The 13,811-nt window shown below is 43.0% G+C and overlaps 1 protein-coding gene across 1 annotated transcript in view; it reads left to right on the top strand.

Annotated features, from left to right (window-relative positions):
- Nucleotides 1-5,081: 5,081 nt before the first annotated feature.
- Nucleotides 5,082-13,811, top strand: part of ADCY7 (adenylate cyclase 7) — a 70,902-nt gene continuing 62,172 nt past the window's right edge. The window contains exon 1 of the mRNA XM_081335757.1: nt 5,082-5,991. The gene's annotated coding sequence lies outside the window, so the exon portion shown is untranslated. The remainder of the gene's footprint in view (nt 5,992-13,811) is intronic.

Below are 13,811 nucleotides of genomic sequence, written 5' to 3'. Positions count from 1 at the left end.
GTGCAGTGTGTGTTGTCTTTATTGGTAATTGGAGATGAAATAAACATGTTCCTGCTCCACGTTTGAGACAAGGAAGCACCCTCAAAATGGCTGTGGAGTCCTTGGTGGTTCTCCGAGCTTAGAGCTTTTCTGGCAAAGGTTACATTACCAAACTAGGTGGTAATATCAGTGCCAACACTGATGATGTTACCTAGTTTGGTAATGAAACGTCTGCAAGAAAGCCAACAAGGCCAGACAGCACCAAGGACCCCACAGTTCAACCCTGAGCTACCAATATTCTATCTGTAATGGCTGGCTTGTGTCTGAATCTTAAAAATTCAAATTCTCTGTTCCAGCCTTATAAGAGAATTCTCACCACAGTGAAAAGTTTTCTTTGAGGTCTTTTTCTAAAACAGGAACACTAGGAAAAAGCCCTCTTGCAGTGACTACATTTGGCAAAGTAGTTCTGAGTTTGAAATCTCCTCTATATCCCAACTTGGTATAACTTAGTTTAACTCCCATCAATAAATTCTAATAGTCTTCTTTTCCAGCATTTGTGTTACAGTTTACTAACCCAGCTGTTGGCCGTTCTACTTTCTACTGATTTCGTACAAAGTGTTGGAGCTCTGCCAAACTTTTTTCTTGACCAAGAACCCTACTCTCAAAATGCTGGGGACAAGACAACCAATTTTGACGCGATTGCGTGCATGCCTAAAATATGGACGACATGATTACATTCCAGTCACGCATTATTTTGTCGTGTGAAAACTTAAAAAAAAACTGGTTAGCAATTTTTGGAAGGGATGCAACTTTTGCAAGAGTTATGCATTTTATAGTGGTCCGATTTGACTAACTTGGAGACCGAATCCATTAGCCAGAGGCGCCTATTGTTTTTGTTATTTTTTTTAACTTGCCCTTCTGTGAATAAAAATGTAAGAATAATAGCACTCTGGCAATCTCCTGATAGCCTACAGGCATGTGATTTCCTTTCCCTTTTTTGGCGATAAACCCACCTTGCAAGAGAGCAACAAAATCTTAACTAATTTGGTTTTTAAAAAACGGATGGCATCGAACGTACTAAAATACTTGTAATGTTCTTGGCTGACCAACAGGTGGTGCTGGTCCATTAAAAAAAATACAGAACTAGAGCAGGGTTTTCCTTCAAATTAGATTTCAGTTGGCAAGATTTAAAAAAAAAAATACCGGTAATCTGGGAACAGATCTAACTTTACACAGAATGCCCTACCTGGTGCAGAGTAATAACAACAGGAGACTAACAGATACCTTACTGTGACTTTTTTTCCCCTCCTTCTGTTCAATTTTGTCTGATTCTTAAATATTGTCTAGATGAGTTAATGCAAGGTTTTCCATTGCCTCCTTCTTAGGGCTGAGAGTAAGGGACTGGCTCAAGGTCAGCCAGCTGGCTTTGTGCCTTAGGCAGGACTAGAACTCACAGTCTCCCGGTTTCCAGCCTGATGCCTTAGCCATTAGACCAAACCAACCATCCCCTGGAGACAGTGATCACCAAAAACACATCAGTAAAATGCTTGTAAACTGCAGTATATAGGCAAGTTCATTTTCACTTAAAAATAATACATAAAAGTTGCACAGCCCTGTTACCAAGGTAATAACAGCAGTCCAATTAGCTAATAAATACCGTAGATGGCTTTGTAGCCATCAACCACTTCATATGAAGGGCGCCCAGTTTAATAAAATGGGATGATTTATTTAAGGGAAAAGAGGTGTCTGCTTATTATTTAATCTCAATCCAACTGTGTGGATGTTGCAACAATGTATGCGTGAGGACTGGTTGTAAGTCACTTTAGTGCTGTTGAAACTTCAAATAGTCACTAAGTGAATTGTTCTGTGTTGAGGACTACGGTACCGCACCATTCTGGAACTCGGACTTTGTGTATTGTGGTCAATTTAACCACGATAACTTGCTTTATGGTTGTAAGTGAACCAAGGAGTCTCTGCAGATTTTACTCCAATGAAGGAGACAGTTTGTAGCTCAGGGTTGGAATGAGGGGTCCTTGGTGCTCTCTGAGCTGGGTTGTTTTCTTACAGACGTTTCATGACCCAAACTAGGTAACATCATCAGTGCTAGAAGGGAGGAGGAGGAAGAGGAGGAGGAGGAGGGGGAGGGGGAGCAGGAGCAGACTGTGTGGTCCTTGGTGCTCTCTGAGCCTGGTTGTTTTCTTGCAGATATTTCATGACCCAAACTAGGTAACATCATCAGTGCTAGAAGGAAATGGGGTTTGAGAAGAGGAGGAGGAGGAGGAAGAGGAGGAGGAGGAGACTGTGCAGTCCTTGATGCTCTCTGAGCCTGGTTGTTTTCTTGCAGATATTTCATGACCCAAACTAGGTAACATCATCAGTGCTAGAAGGGACTGCTGTTTGCTCTTGGTTTATATTCTGGTGTCTTGCCTGTCTGGGTGGTTGTGGGCAGTCTTAGGGATTCTTTGGTTGTGCTGTTTACTAATGTCTCTGTGGCCGTTTCTGGACCGGGGTATTGCTTACTAAGTGGTCGGTCTGAAGGTGACCTTGGAGTTAATCTAGGCTGATTTGAGTGCCACTTACTGGCGGAGAGGTGCTGGAGTCTTTTTGCTCTTTCCCGCTTGGTTGTCTCTTTTTACTCTGCTAGTCACTGCTGACAGTGTTTATCTCCGTTTGAAGGCCACTGAGCCAGCGCTGTCTGAAGACATTCCCGTGGTGATGTGGCCAGCGCGATCTCATGAAGCGCTGTTAGCTTCCCACCGAAGTGGTACCTACTTATTTACTCGCATTTACACGCTTTTGAACTGCTAGGTTGGCAGGAGCTGCAGCCAGGAATGGGAGCTCATCCCGTCGCACTGTGCTCGGGTCTCAAACCTGGGCTGCCAGCTTTCTAGTCAACAAGCCCAGCGTCTTAACCGGTGAGCCACTGCCCCGCAAATCAAGTTGTGGCTAAATCAAATGTCAGTGTGTGAATCTATCCTCACCAAGGAGAAGCACCATCTTTCTCCCTCTCTCCTACTACTACGTCGGTGAGAAGACTGGGAAAATGAATCCTTCCCCTAGATAAATTTAATGGAGAAATAAATAAAACCAATCGCCCCCCCCTCCCTGATCATTTGTCCTCTCTCCAGAAAACGGTCAGCCCTTAATAAAAGAGGCACACCAGACGGGGCTGTTTTGTTGGAGGGGGGACGTAAGAATTAGCATCTGCTGGGGAAACAGGTGGTAAAGGTCAGCAAATAAAGGAGCCTTTGTAATATAAACAAGGGAGGGAACCTGGCTAGCTGAAGGGTGGAAGAGACAGTAGCCAGCCATTTCTAATTTGATGCATTTGCACAGGAAATGAAAGGATATAATCAAGACGGGAGGGTGCTTATACAGTTTGCAGGCCTGATAAAGCCGCTTCCTCTTTAGTTAAAGAAAGGCAGATGTTCATATTGAGATTAGCGGCTTGGCTTGATCAGGTGATGTGATTCCTCCTCCTTCCCAAAGAGATGCTTTTAGACAACATATTGTCAGCTCCGAGCAGGGGTCAAGATCCTCTTTTTTAAAAAACAAAAAACAAACCATCATTTTCTTTCTCCGTAATTGCGTATCCTTCGATTTCAGTCAAGCCCCCGGGGAGTTGAGCAGAAGAGAAATGTTAACTAAAAAAAATATCTGCTTCAACCCTGCATTGAATTGATCACAAGCGCTTTTAAAATATACTTTGTCGCCCACTAAGGTCACCGGCATAATCCTAATTTTTATCTAAAGGGGTCCCTAGTAGGTGACAAGGGCAGCATGCTTGCAGTCCCAGCCCAGAGGCGTTGGGAATCCGGTTTATTAAAATCGGACGAGCAAGAATCAGAGAAGTTCAACAAGGAGGCTATCGTTAATCATAATACTAATAAAATGAGCAAAATTAATATGGATCAGGTGGGAAACTGTTAGCTGTTCAGAGAGGACAAAAAGGAAAATAAGAGAAGAGGATGCATTTTCAAGAAAGTGACACCTCCACCATACGTAACTCTTTAACTGTACTTTTGTATCATAAAAATATCGCTGTGTCTAATATTTGGAAGTCAGAAGCTTCTTTTTCATTTTATTTCTTTCCAATTCTGTTTTCTGCATTTTTTCCCTTCCTTCCTTCCTTCCTTCCTTCCTTCCTTCCTTCCTTCCTTCCTTCCTTCCTTCCTTCCTTCCTTCCTTCCTTCCTTCCTTCTCTTTCTTTTTTCATTCTATCTTTCTTTCTTTCTTTCTTTCTTTCTTCCTTCCTTCCTTCCTTCCTTCCTTCCTTCCTTCCTTCCTTCCTTCCTTCCTCTCTCTTCCTCCCACTTGATCTCTCCTTTCTTTCCTTCTTTCTTTCTTTCTTTCTTTCTTTCTTTCTTTCTTTCTTTCTTTCTTTCTTTCTTCCTTTCTTCCTTCCTTCCTCTCTCTTCCTCCCATTTGATCTCTCTTCTCCTTCCTTCCTTCCTTCCTTCCTTCCTTCCTTTTCTTTCTTTCTTCCTTCCTTCCTTCCTTCCTTCCTTCCTTCCTTCCTTCCTTCCTTCCTTCCTTCCTTCCTTCCTTCCTTCCTTCCTCTCTCTTCCTCCCATTTGATCTCTCTTCTCCTTCCTTCCTTCCTTCCTTCCTTCCTTCCTACTCTTTCTTTCTTTCTTTCTTTCTTTCTTTCTTTCTTTCTTTCTTTCTTTCTTTCTTTCTTTCTTTCTTTCTTTCTTCCTTCCTTCCTTCCTTCCTTCCTTCCTTCCTTCCTTCCTTCCTTCCTTCCTTCCTTCCTTCCTTCTCCTTCCTTCCTTTCTCTCTCTTCTCCTTCCTTCCTTCCTTCCTTCCTTCTCTTTCTTTCTCTCTTTTCTTTCTTTCCTTCTTCTTTCTTTCTTTCTTTCTTTCTTTCTTTCTTTCTTTCTTTCCTTCCTTCCTTCCTTCCTTCCTTCCTTCCTTCCTTCCTTCCTTCCTTCCTTCCTTCCTTCCTTCCTTCCTTCCTTCCTTCCTCTCTCTTCCTCCCATTTGATCTCTCTTCTCTTCCTTCTTCCTTCCTTCCTCCTTCTTTCCTTCCTTTCTTCCTTCTTTCTTCTCTTTCTTTCTTCTTTCTTTTCTTTCTTCCTTCCTTCCTTCCTTCCTTCCTTCCTTCCTTCCTTCCTTCCTTCCTTCCTTCCTTCCTTCCTTCCTTCCTTCCTTCCTCTCTCTTCCTCCCATTTGATCTCTCTTCTCCTTTCTTTCTTTCTTTCTTTCTTTCTTTCTTTCTTTCTTTCTTTCTTTCTTTCTTTCTTTCTTTCTTTCTTTCTTTCTTTCTTTCTTTCTTTCTTTCTTTCTTTCTTTCTTTCTTTCTTTCTTTCTTTCAAGTTGATGTGAGTTTTTATCTACTTTGTACAACTTTAATAACAACAACAATAAAAAAAGCACAACTCCGGGCGAGGGACACCGAAAATACCTTTTCGGGGGGAATGGAGGGGGGGGACAAGGGTGGAAGAGAGACGGGGGGGGGGCTAGAGGCGGGGCTTCTGGAAGGCCCCGCCCCCGGCGCACCTGTTCTGCGGGCAGCTGGGGGCCTCGCTGTTCCGCGCGCTCTCCCGGCCAGCGGCTGCGCCGGCTTAGGATTGGCGCAAAGCGGAGCGCAGCCCCGGCCGAGGCAGCGCCGCTAGAGGGCAGGGCCGGGGAGCCCAGGCCGGCGGGAGGGAGGGGGGGGGAGGTTGGTGGCAGCGCCTTTCCGCTTTTGAGTCACTTCGGCGGGGCTTCTTCTTTCTCTCGAGCGGAGGGAAGGAGAAGGGGAAGGAGACAGAAGAGAAGGAGGAGGAGGAGGAGTGAAAAAGGAGGAGGAGGAGAAGAAGAAGGGAAAAAAGGACTAGATAGGAGGAGGAGAAGGAGGAGAAGAACTAGAAGGAGAAGAAGGAAAGGAGAAGAAAGGAGGAGTGGTGAAGGAGAATAAGGAGGAGAAGGAAGAGGAGGAAGAGAAGAAGGAGAAAAAGGAGGAGGAGAAGGAGGAAACGGAGGAAGGAGAAGGAGCAGCGGCTCTCGCCCGGACCGCCAGCGGCCAAGGTGAGGCTCTGGGGCGGCTGGCCGGGCATCGCCGGCGCGGGGCTGGGCAGAAAGAGGGAGAGGGGCGTCCTGGCCGCTCCCGCCTCCCTCGTTGCTGACCCCCGCCCGCTTTGGCGTCCCCTCAGCGGGCGGGGAGGGTCCCGGCACGCGCCGAGCGGTGGGGGGCGGTGGGTGAGGAGGGGGCTCCGCCGCCTGAGCGGTAAAACGAGGGCAAAGAGCCGGGTCCAAGGTCGCCCACCTCCTTCCCCACCTTGATGCTTCCCAGATGTGGCCCTGCAGGTAGGGGGGGAGGGGGAAGAGCTCCAGTCCCTTTGGGGACAGGGGTCTTGGAGAAAGAGACGTGGCCCTGCCCTGGTCCCTACCTAGCTGGGGAATGTGGTGGTGGGGGGCCCTGAGTTGGAGGGGGCTGATGAAGGGTCAAGGGTGGGGGGGGTGCATTAACCCATCTTGATGCCCTTGCTGAAGGTAGGAGGGTTAATAGGTGACAGAAGGATTGGGGAAGGGAAGGGTGAGTTGTGGCTTCTTGGAACACCTACCTCTTCCTGGAGATGTTGCGTATGTGTACTACAACTTGGGTCCCTGCCCAAACAAAAGAGTTCTTGGGGAGGACTTAAAGTGGACAAAAAGAGTATTATGTCAACACCGATGGTGTTGAATCTGGAGGAAGGCTCTTGCCCCCTGGAGCAGCTGAGGATTCGGATGGATGGGCTTTCAGTTTAAAGAAGCGCTACCACCTTCTGTTCTGTTCCTTGAAGAAGCCAGAAATCGTAGCTTAAGAAGGACTCTTCCCAAATTGGGGCTTTTCAGAAATGAGCGGAAGTTCAGATCTTCTGAGGGTTTGTGGAGGTTGAAAACCAGCAGGGCAGGAGTGATGGTGCATCAAAGTATTCTAGGCTGCGTTCTAAGTTACCTTGGAAAGATGATCGTAGATCGTCTTGGCTTGAGCGGGTGAAAAGCCTGCTCCAAAATAAGGAAGCCTGCTGTACCTTATCTGTGTGAATCCTGGAATTACATTGCATGGGTGGGGAATCACCCATTGTTTTAAACCATTTGTTTAACCAGGATTTGATGGATTCATTGTAGTTGACTAGGGTCACGTGCCACTCTAAATCAAATACGTTTTCAGATGTGCAACCATAGGCCAGTGGAATCTGCAAAATACAAACCAGCCAATTGAAACCTCCCCAAGTTAATATATGGTAGGGCTGTGCAAAACATTCATCAGAGGTCCTTGGAGAAACAAGTTGGCATGAACGCAACAATCTTTTTTTGGGGTGGTGGTGGTGGTTAAGGCAGACGTGTCTTTTGTAAGCCTTGCGTCTGGTTCAAAAGTTCTTCCTGGTTTTCTCTGCCCACATATGCATGCACAGGCACTTATCTTCACTCCAAGAGGAACTGTCATTATTTTGTGGTGTGTGTGTGTGTGTGTGTGTGTGTGTGTGTGTGTGTGTGTGTGTGTTTGTCTGGGGACAGCTTCTAAGGCAGCCTTGCAAAAGCACACGACTATTTTAGCAATTTGATCAGTAGCGATTTGTTTGTGTTAACACTTGTTTCATCACCTTCGTGTAGAATATTTGTTGTATTAAATGAGGATACTTACTTGATATGTCTTGCAAACCATCATGGTTGGCTTCACACAGCATGCTAAACCCTGATTAAACCAAACTCTGGCTTAATCTGTCTTGGCTCAGCTATCTCATGAAGTGCTATGAGGACAAAGTGTGTGCAGTTTTACTTCACTGTATACAAACTAAAACGCAATTAGCAGGCTTGTGGCTTGGTGTGTCAGATTCCTGTAGAGACTGTGGTTCATTTATGATTCGTAGTACAGTATGAACCCGAGATGTTGGGTTAATTCAGACAGCCATGATTGAGTTTACCTTGAATTTGTTGTGTATTTGCAAAAAAGGGGTACCTAATTAACAATTGAAGAACATATTATATTGTGCAGGATTCAGGCATTTTTCTTGCTCACTGTTGATACCCCCTTTCTCTTGGAGTGCAAGGTAGCAAATATTTTTGCTAGTGACATCTGTTGACAAATCTGTAGTGGAGTCTGCTCCACATCAACTCGGTTCATTTCCCTTTTTAAAGATCATTTCCGTTTGGTGGAGCAGCTTCTGCCTTTTTGTAAGCCTCTACACAGATGCAGTTACATCTCAATACAAACAGAAGGGAAATTGTACTTCTCTTAAATGTTTTCTTGGCTAAAGAGGCAGGGGGTTGGCAAGTGGAACATTGCAAATTTTTGTTGTGGGCAAGCATTGCATTGCATGGAAACGCTGCTGCTGAAGACATACATTTCCAGTGTTTTGTTACAACAAAACAACAACAACAATAATAATAATCTACAAAGACCTACAAATAGAAATAGAATGACTGTGGCAAAGGCAACCAAGGGTAGTACCAATAGTAATAGGTATTGACAAATTCGCCATTAGTCAATTGCAAAAGGCGGCCTTACTGGGGACAGCTTCCATCCTGCAATGAGATCTGTAATACCATCAAACATCCACATCTGCCTATCCCAGGTCCTTGGTAAGGACTCAAAAGGTAGACAAAAATGCCAAATCCAGTCTGAACAACTGGCTTACTATGCAATGAACAATAATAATAATAATAATAATAATAATAATAATAATAATAATAATAATAATAATAATAATAATAATAATAATGGATAGTGGACGTGGCAGTGCCTGGAGACAGCAGAAAAGAAGAGAAAGAACTGGAGAGGATAATAAAATACAAAGACCTACAAATAGAAATAGAAAGACTGTGGCAAAGGCAAGCAAGGTGGTACCAATAGTCATAGGCGCCTTGGGTGCAATCCCACAACAACTGGAGCACCACTGGAACCCCATCATCGGCATTGACAAATTCGCCATTAGTCAATTGCAAAAGGCAGCCTTACTAGGAGGTGCTTCCATCCTGCGACGATATCTGTAATACCATCAAACATCCACATCTGCCTGGCCCAGGTCCTTGGTAAGGACTCGATAGGTAGACAAAAATGTCAAATCCAGTCCGAACATCTGCCTGACTGTGCAATGATCAATAAAAACAATAATTGTCTCTCATCAGAATTGCTTGCCAGTAAAATAGGTTTTAGTGAATGATCCCCTGTTAGCAAATTTGAATAGATTTGTAATTTGAAAAAGAGCATCTAAAGAAAAACACGTGCTTTATTTTTGGGTGATGTGAATGTGTACTGCTAGTCCTTGACTTACGACTGGTTGCTTAGCAACTGTTTGAAATTATGACAGACTTCTCCAAGGGATACTTACATCCCCTGTTCAGAAGTTCTGATTTCTGTTTCCTCCTAGTCACATGACCACGTTTCAACAGGTGGTCAGCTGACCCGTTTGCAGCCTCCTGTGTTCACACGACCACATTTTACCATTTGCCCCAAACTGGCATTTACATCCGATTCGAGGAAAAATTAGTCCACAGTTGAATAATTGGTTCACTTAGTATTTGCTTAGTGACTGCAGCGTTTACTTAACAACTCCTGCAAAAAACGTAAAATCAAGCCAGTCACATGGATGACTTGCTTTACAACTATAATGGGTCCATTACATTTACCGCGGTAAATTGAGGACTGTTGTATTTTTTCAGCGCTATTTTAGGCTAAAACATCTTGAGCTTCTCTTCCTTATTGTCATGTCACAACCGGTCTTTCTGCCTGCCCCACTTCCCTGTTCTGAGCATCTGAAGGTTAAGTGTCAATCAAGATTTCAGATGCAGGTCTTTGTCCATAGGTCCATAATGGGATATGGCTTCTCTCAGACATTACAAGCTTGGCTTCCTGCCTGAGTATGCCTGAGATAATGTTCATGTGGTTTTGGGTCCCTCCTGCTCTTCAGGGATTGTGGCTGCTAAGAAAACAAAGGATTTCCTTAAAAAGATTTGCTCTCTTTCTGTAAGGACTCTTAGGGTGTGCTATGCTGCCTTTTCAAGTTGGACGAATGGTGAATTATCCTCACTTTGTACGAGGAATGACAAACAACAGAGCACAAATGATTGGAGAGAACATCCTACTTGCCAGGACCTCAGCTTAGCAAATCTTGTTTGTGACGGAAAAACGAAATGTGGCGCAGACAAATGTGAGTGGACCATGTTGGTAGAGCACTTAAGAACATAATAATAATAAAGTTGGAAGGGACCTTGGAGGTCATCTAGTCCAACCCCCTGCTCAGGCAGGAAACCTTATAGCATTTCAGGCAAATGGCTGTCCAGTCTCTTCTTAAAAACTTCCAGTGTTGGAGCATTCACCACTTCTGGAGGCAGGTTGTTCCACTGGTTAATTGTTCTAACTGTCAGGAAATTTCTCCTTAGTTCTAGCTTTCTTCTCTCCTTGGTTCGTTTCCATCCGTTGCTTCTTGTCCTGCTTTCAGGTGCTTTGGAGAATAGCTTGACTCCCTCTTCTTTGGGGCAGCCCCTGAGATATTGGAACACTGCTATCATGTCACCCCTCACTCTTCTCTTTGTTAAACTACACATACCCAATTCCAGCAACCGTTCCCTATATGTTTTAGCCTCCAGCCCCCTAATCATCTTTGTTGCTCTTCTCTGTACCCTTTCTAGAGTCTCGACATCTTTTTTACATCATGGTGACCAAAACTGGATGCAGTATTCCAGGTGTGGCCTTACCAAAGCATTGTAAAGTGGTATTAGTACTTCACTTGATCTTGATCTTGTACAATTAAACAGAAATGACAGAGGTACAGTCATGAATTAACGTAGAACTTGGTTGGGGAGCTATGATGGGTCCGGATCCAAAATGTTTTCTCCTGTAATTTGTTAAAAAAAAGTCCACATTTTTCTTCTACTCTCTGTTATGCCATCTCTTTATATCTGAGTGAAATGGCAAGCTGGTTAGGGGACAGTTCATTTGTTGATAGGTGCAGACTTCATGCTAAGCCAAAGCTGGACAAAACGTATGTTTGTGGAAATCCATCTGGTTGTGTTTTTATTCAACAAATATGTTATTTTAGTGTGTGTGAACTCAAGACTTCTGGTAGAGCTTTGCAACCCTCTCTACTCCTCTCTTTATCACTCCAATATCTTACTAAGTTTCCTTTGTCATGTTGGCACGCGAATCCATTATACAAATGAATATTTAGGATTTAGCTGTACCATATGCACAGATCTGAGGTTCAGTGATAACGTGGAAGATAAAAATTATAAAAAATTCGATTCAACGTTTCTCAACCTTAACCATTGTAATAGTCCACATGTCTTAAAGACGGCAAAGCTGAGGAACGTTTTTCTGATTGGACACCAGCAGCTTCATAATTCCATCACGGGGATACATTCTTATCTTTTCTTTTTTGATAACTAGACAGATCTCTTTTTTTGCTTTTCAATGTGTTATCTTTAATTTATAATTCAGAACTGTGGCAGAGTCCTTGAAAAAACCAGAAAATTTCCTATGAAAGCCAAAGCAAAATTTTTCATAAAGACACCACTTCTGAAAGTTTTTGATGTATATAAGTGTGGGACTTGTGAAGACAGGAGTCTAATCAGTGCAGGATGGAAAATAAAGAGATCTTACATTACAATGGCGGTCTACATATTTGTGGGCTAAATTCAAGATTTTTTTAAAAAAAAACAGTAGGATATCAATCAGCTCTGAAAATATGAAACATATTTTCCTCCACTTTACTGCTATTTCTGTTCTGAGACGATGGCTTTTGGACTGAGTCAAATGAGCAACTAAAAATAGCATTAAATCAGCTACTGAGGCCTGAGGTGTACAGGATATTAAACCAAAACCTGGTTTGCTTGAGTCAAAGCCTTAGGCTTTGTTAGAGCTGTTGTTGCTTTTAAATCATGGTTTACAGCTTACCATGTTACAGAAATCTGTCTAACGGTGTTTCTACAACAATCAGGGTTAGATGAACCAAGGCATAGCGTGATGGGTGGACATATTCAATACACAGGTTCCTATAACTGTAAATCCTAAATCATGATTCAGAAACCACAATGCTGATTCATTGCATAAGCAACAAACCCATTGCAGTTTTGTATAAACAAATCCATCCTGGTTTTGCATACTGTATGACTGTACACTGTACACCATGTGACCATAGCAGTTGACTTTTCAATCAATCTTCCTTTTAGTCTTCTTTTGATGGCATCACTCCATTTGTGAAACAACTCCAGATGTTCTAATGAATTCAGAGATGATGTTTGATGGTGATTAAGCAGACTGTACTACAAGCTATGGAGTATAAGCCACAAACAAGGACACATCTGTGTTGTTTCCAAATCAAACATATTACAGTGAAGCAGGTTAAGAAAGAAAGGCTGAATTCAACAACCAGAGAAAGTATGAGGTCTTTAATCTGGGATAAGCTCTCTCTTCTGAATTAGAATCTTTCTGTCATCTAGTTTCCTCACATTAGAATAGAATAGAATAGAATAGAATAGAATAGAATAGAATAGAATAGAATAGAATAGAATAGAATAGAATAGAATAGAATAGAATAGAATAGAATAGAATTATTGGAAGGGACCTTGGAGGAGCAAAATGGACATCACCAACAAACTCAGAGTGCTTAGGTATGTTTAGGAGGGCACTGACTTTTCTAGCCTGCCCTATCTACTGTATGTTTCCTGGTAAAATACATGGGAAAATCCCATTGGAGGAAAATTCTACTTATACCATTTCAGACAAATGGCTGTCCAGTCTCTTCTTAAAAACTTCCGATGTTGGAGCATTCACAACTTCTGGAGGCAAGGTTGTTCCACTGGTTAATTGTTCTAATTTCATCTCTTTTCCTACAGGTGATCAAGTTAGCTGAACCAAGCAAATCAGGTTTACTAAATAAATCATGGTTATTTAAACCAGGTTCATTAGGCACTCCCATCCCATGTCTGCAGTAATCTATGCTCATGGTCGTATGTTTGTTTTACATCCAGGATCACAATCTGAGATTTTATTTTTCTTTCTCTGGCAAGACATTTTAATTGGCTTTGGTTCTGATAGGAAAACTTGAAACGTTAAACCGGTGACGTTTCCCCATTGTTTCTGAGTTCCCAGCTTAATCCTCTTCTCCTGTAGCTTTTTCATAATGCTTTTACCTCACTCGCTGATTCCTGGGTTTCTTTAGCAGCTAATTATGCAGAATTTCTCAAAAGCCCATTGAAAGGTGGAATAAATGATTCCAGCTGCTTCTGCTTTTATCTTCCGTTTCGGCTGGCACTGAAATACTAGTAACTCCTTGGGACTTACTCAGAAGTATATTCACAGGAATAAAGACCAAGTTTAATGGGTGGAAACAGTATTTGGGAGGAAAAATAAATAAAGCACAAATATTTTGAAGCCTTGTTTTCCTGCAAGAGAGCATCTCAGTTCAGGCAGTGGATGATGGGTAGTGCCTGTTCTTCCCAAGGCCCATAAAAGGCCTTAGGTGTGGTTGGTAACCAAGGAATCTGGGGAAAAATTTGTGAATCATTTGGATAAGTTTGTCTACTCGGAATCTACAGTCCAGGTTTAGACTGGCCGATGTTGTGAATGATGAATGGAGAAAAAAAAAACATTTTATACATGTACAGATAGTCCTCGACTTACAACAGTCCATTTAGTGACCATTCAAAGTTACAACGGCACTGAAAAAAGTGGCTTGTGACTGTTTTTCACACTTACATGATTGTTAAGCAAATCTGGCTTCCCCATTGACTTTGCACATCAGAAGATCGCAAAAGGGGATCACACGACCCCAGGACACTGCAACCGTCACAAATACGAGTCAGTTGCCAAGTGTCTGAATTTTGATCACGTGACCATGCTGCCACATCCCCATGGTCACGTG

The sequence above is a fragment of the Vipera berus genome, assembly GCF_964194415.1.
Source record: "Vipera berus genome assembly, chromosome: 10".
Classification (NCBI taxonomy): domain Eukaryota; kingdom Metazoa; phylum Chordata; class Lepidosauria; order Squamata; family Viperidae; genus Vipera; species Vipera berus.
This window is presented reverse-complemented; position numbering and strand designations above follow the sequence as displayed.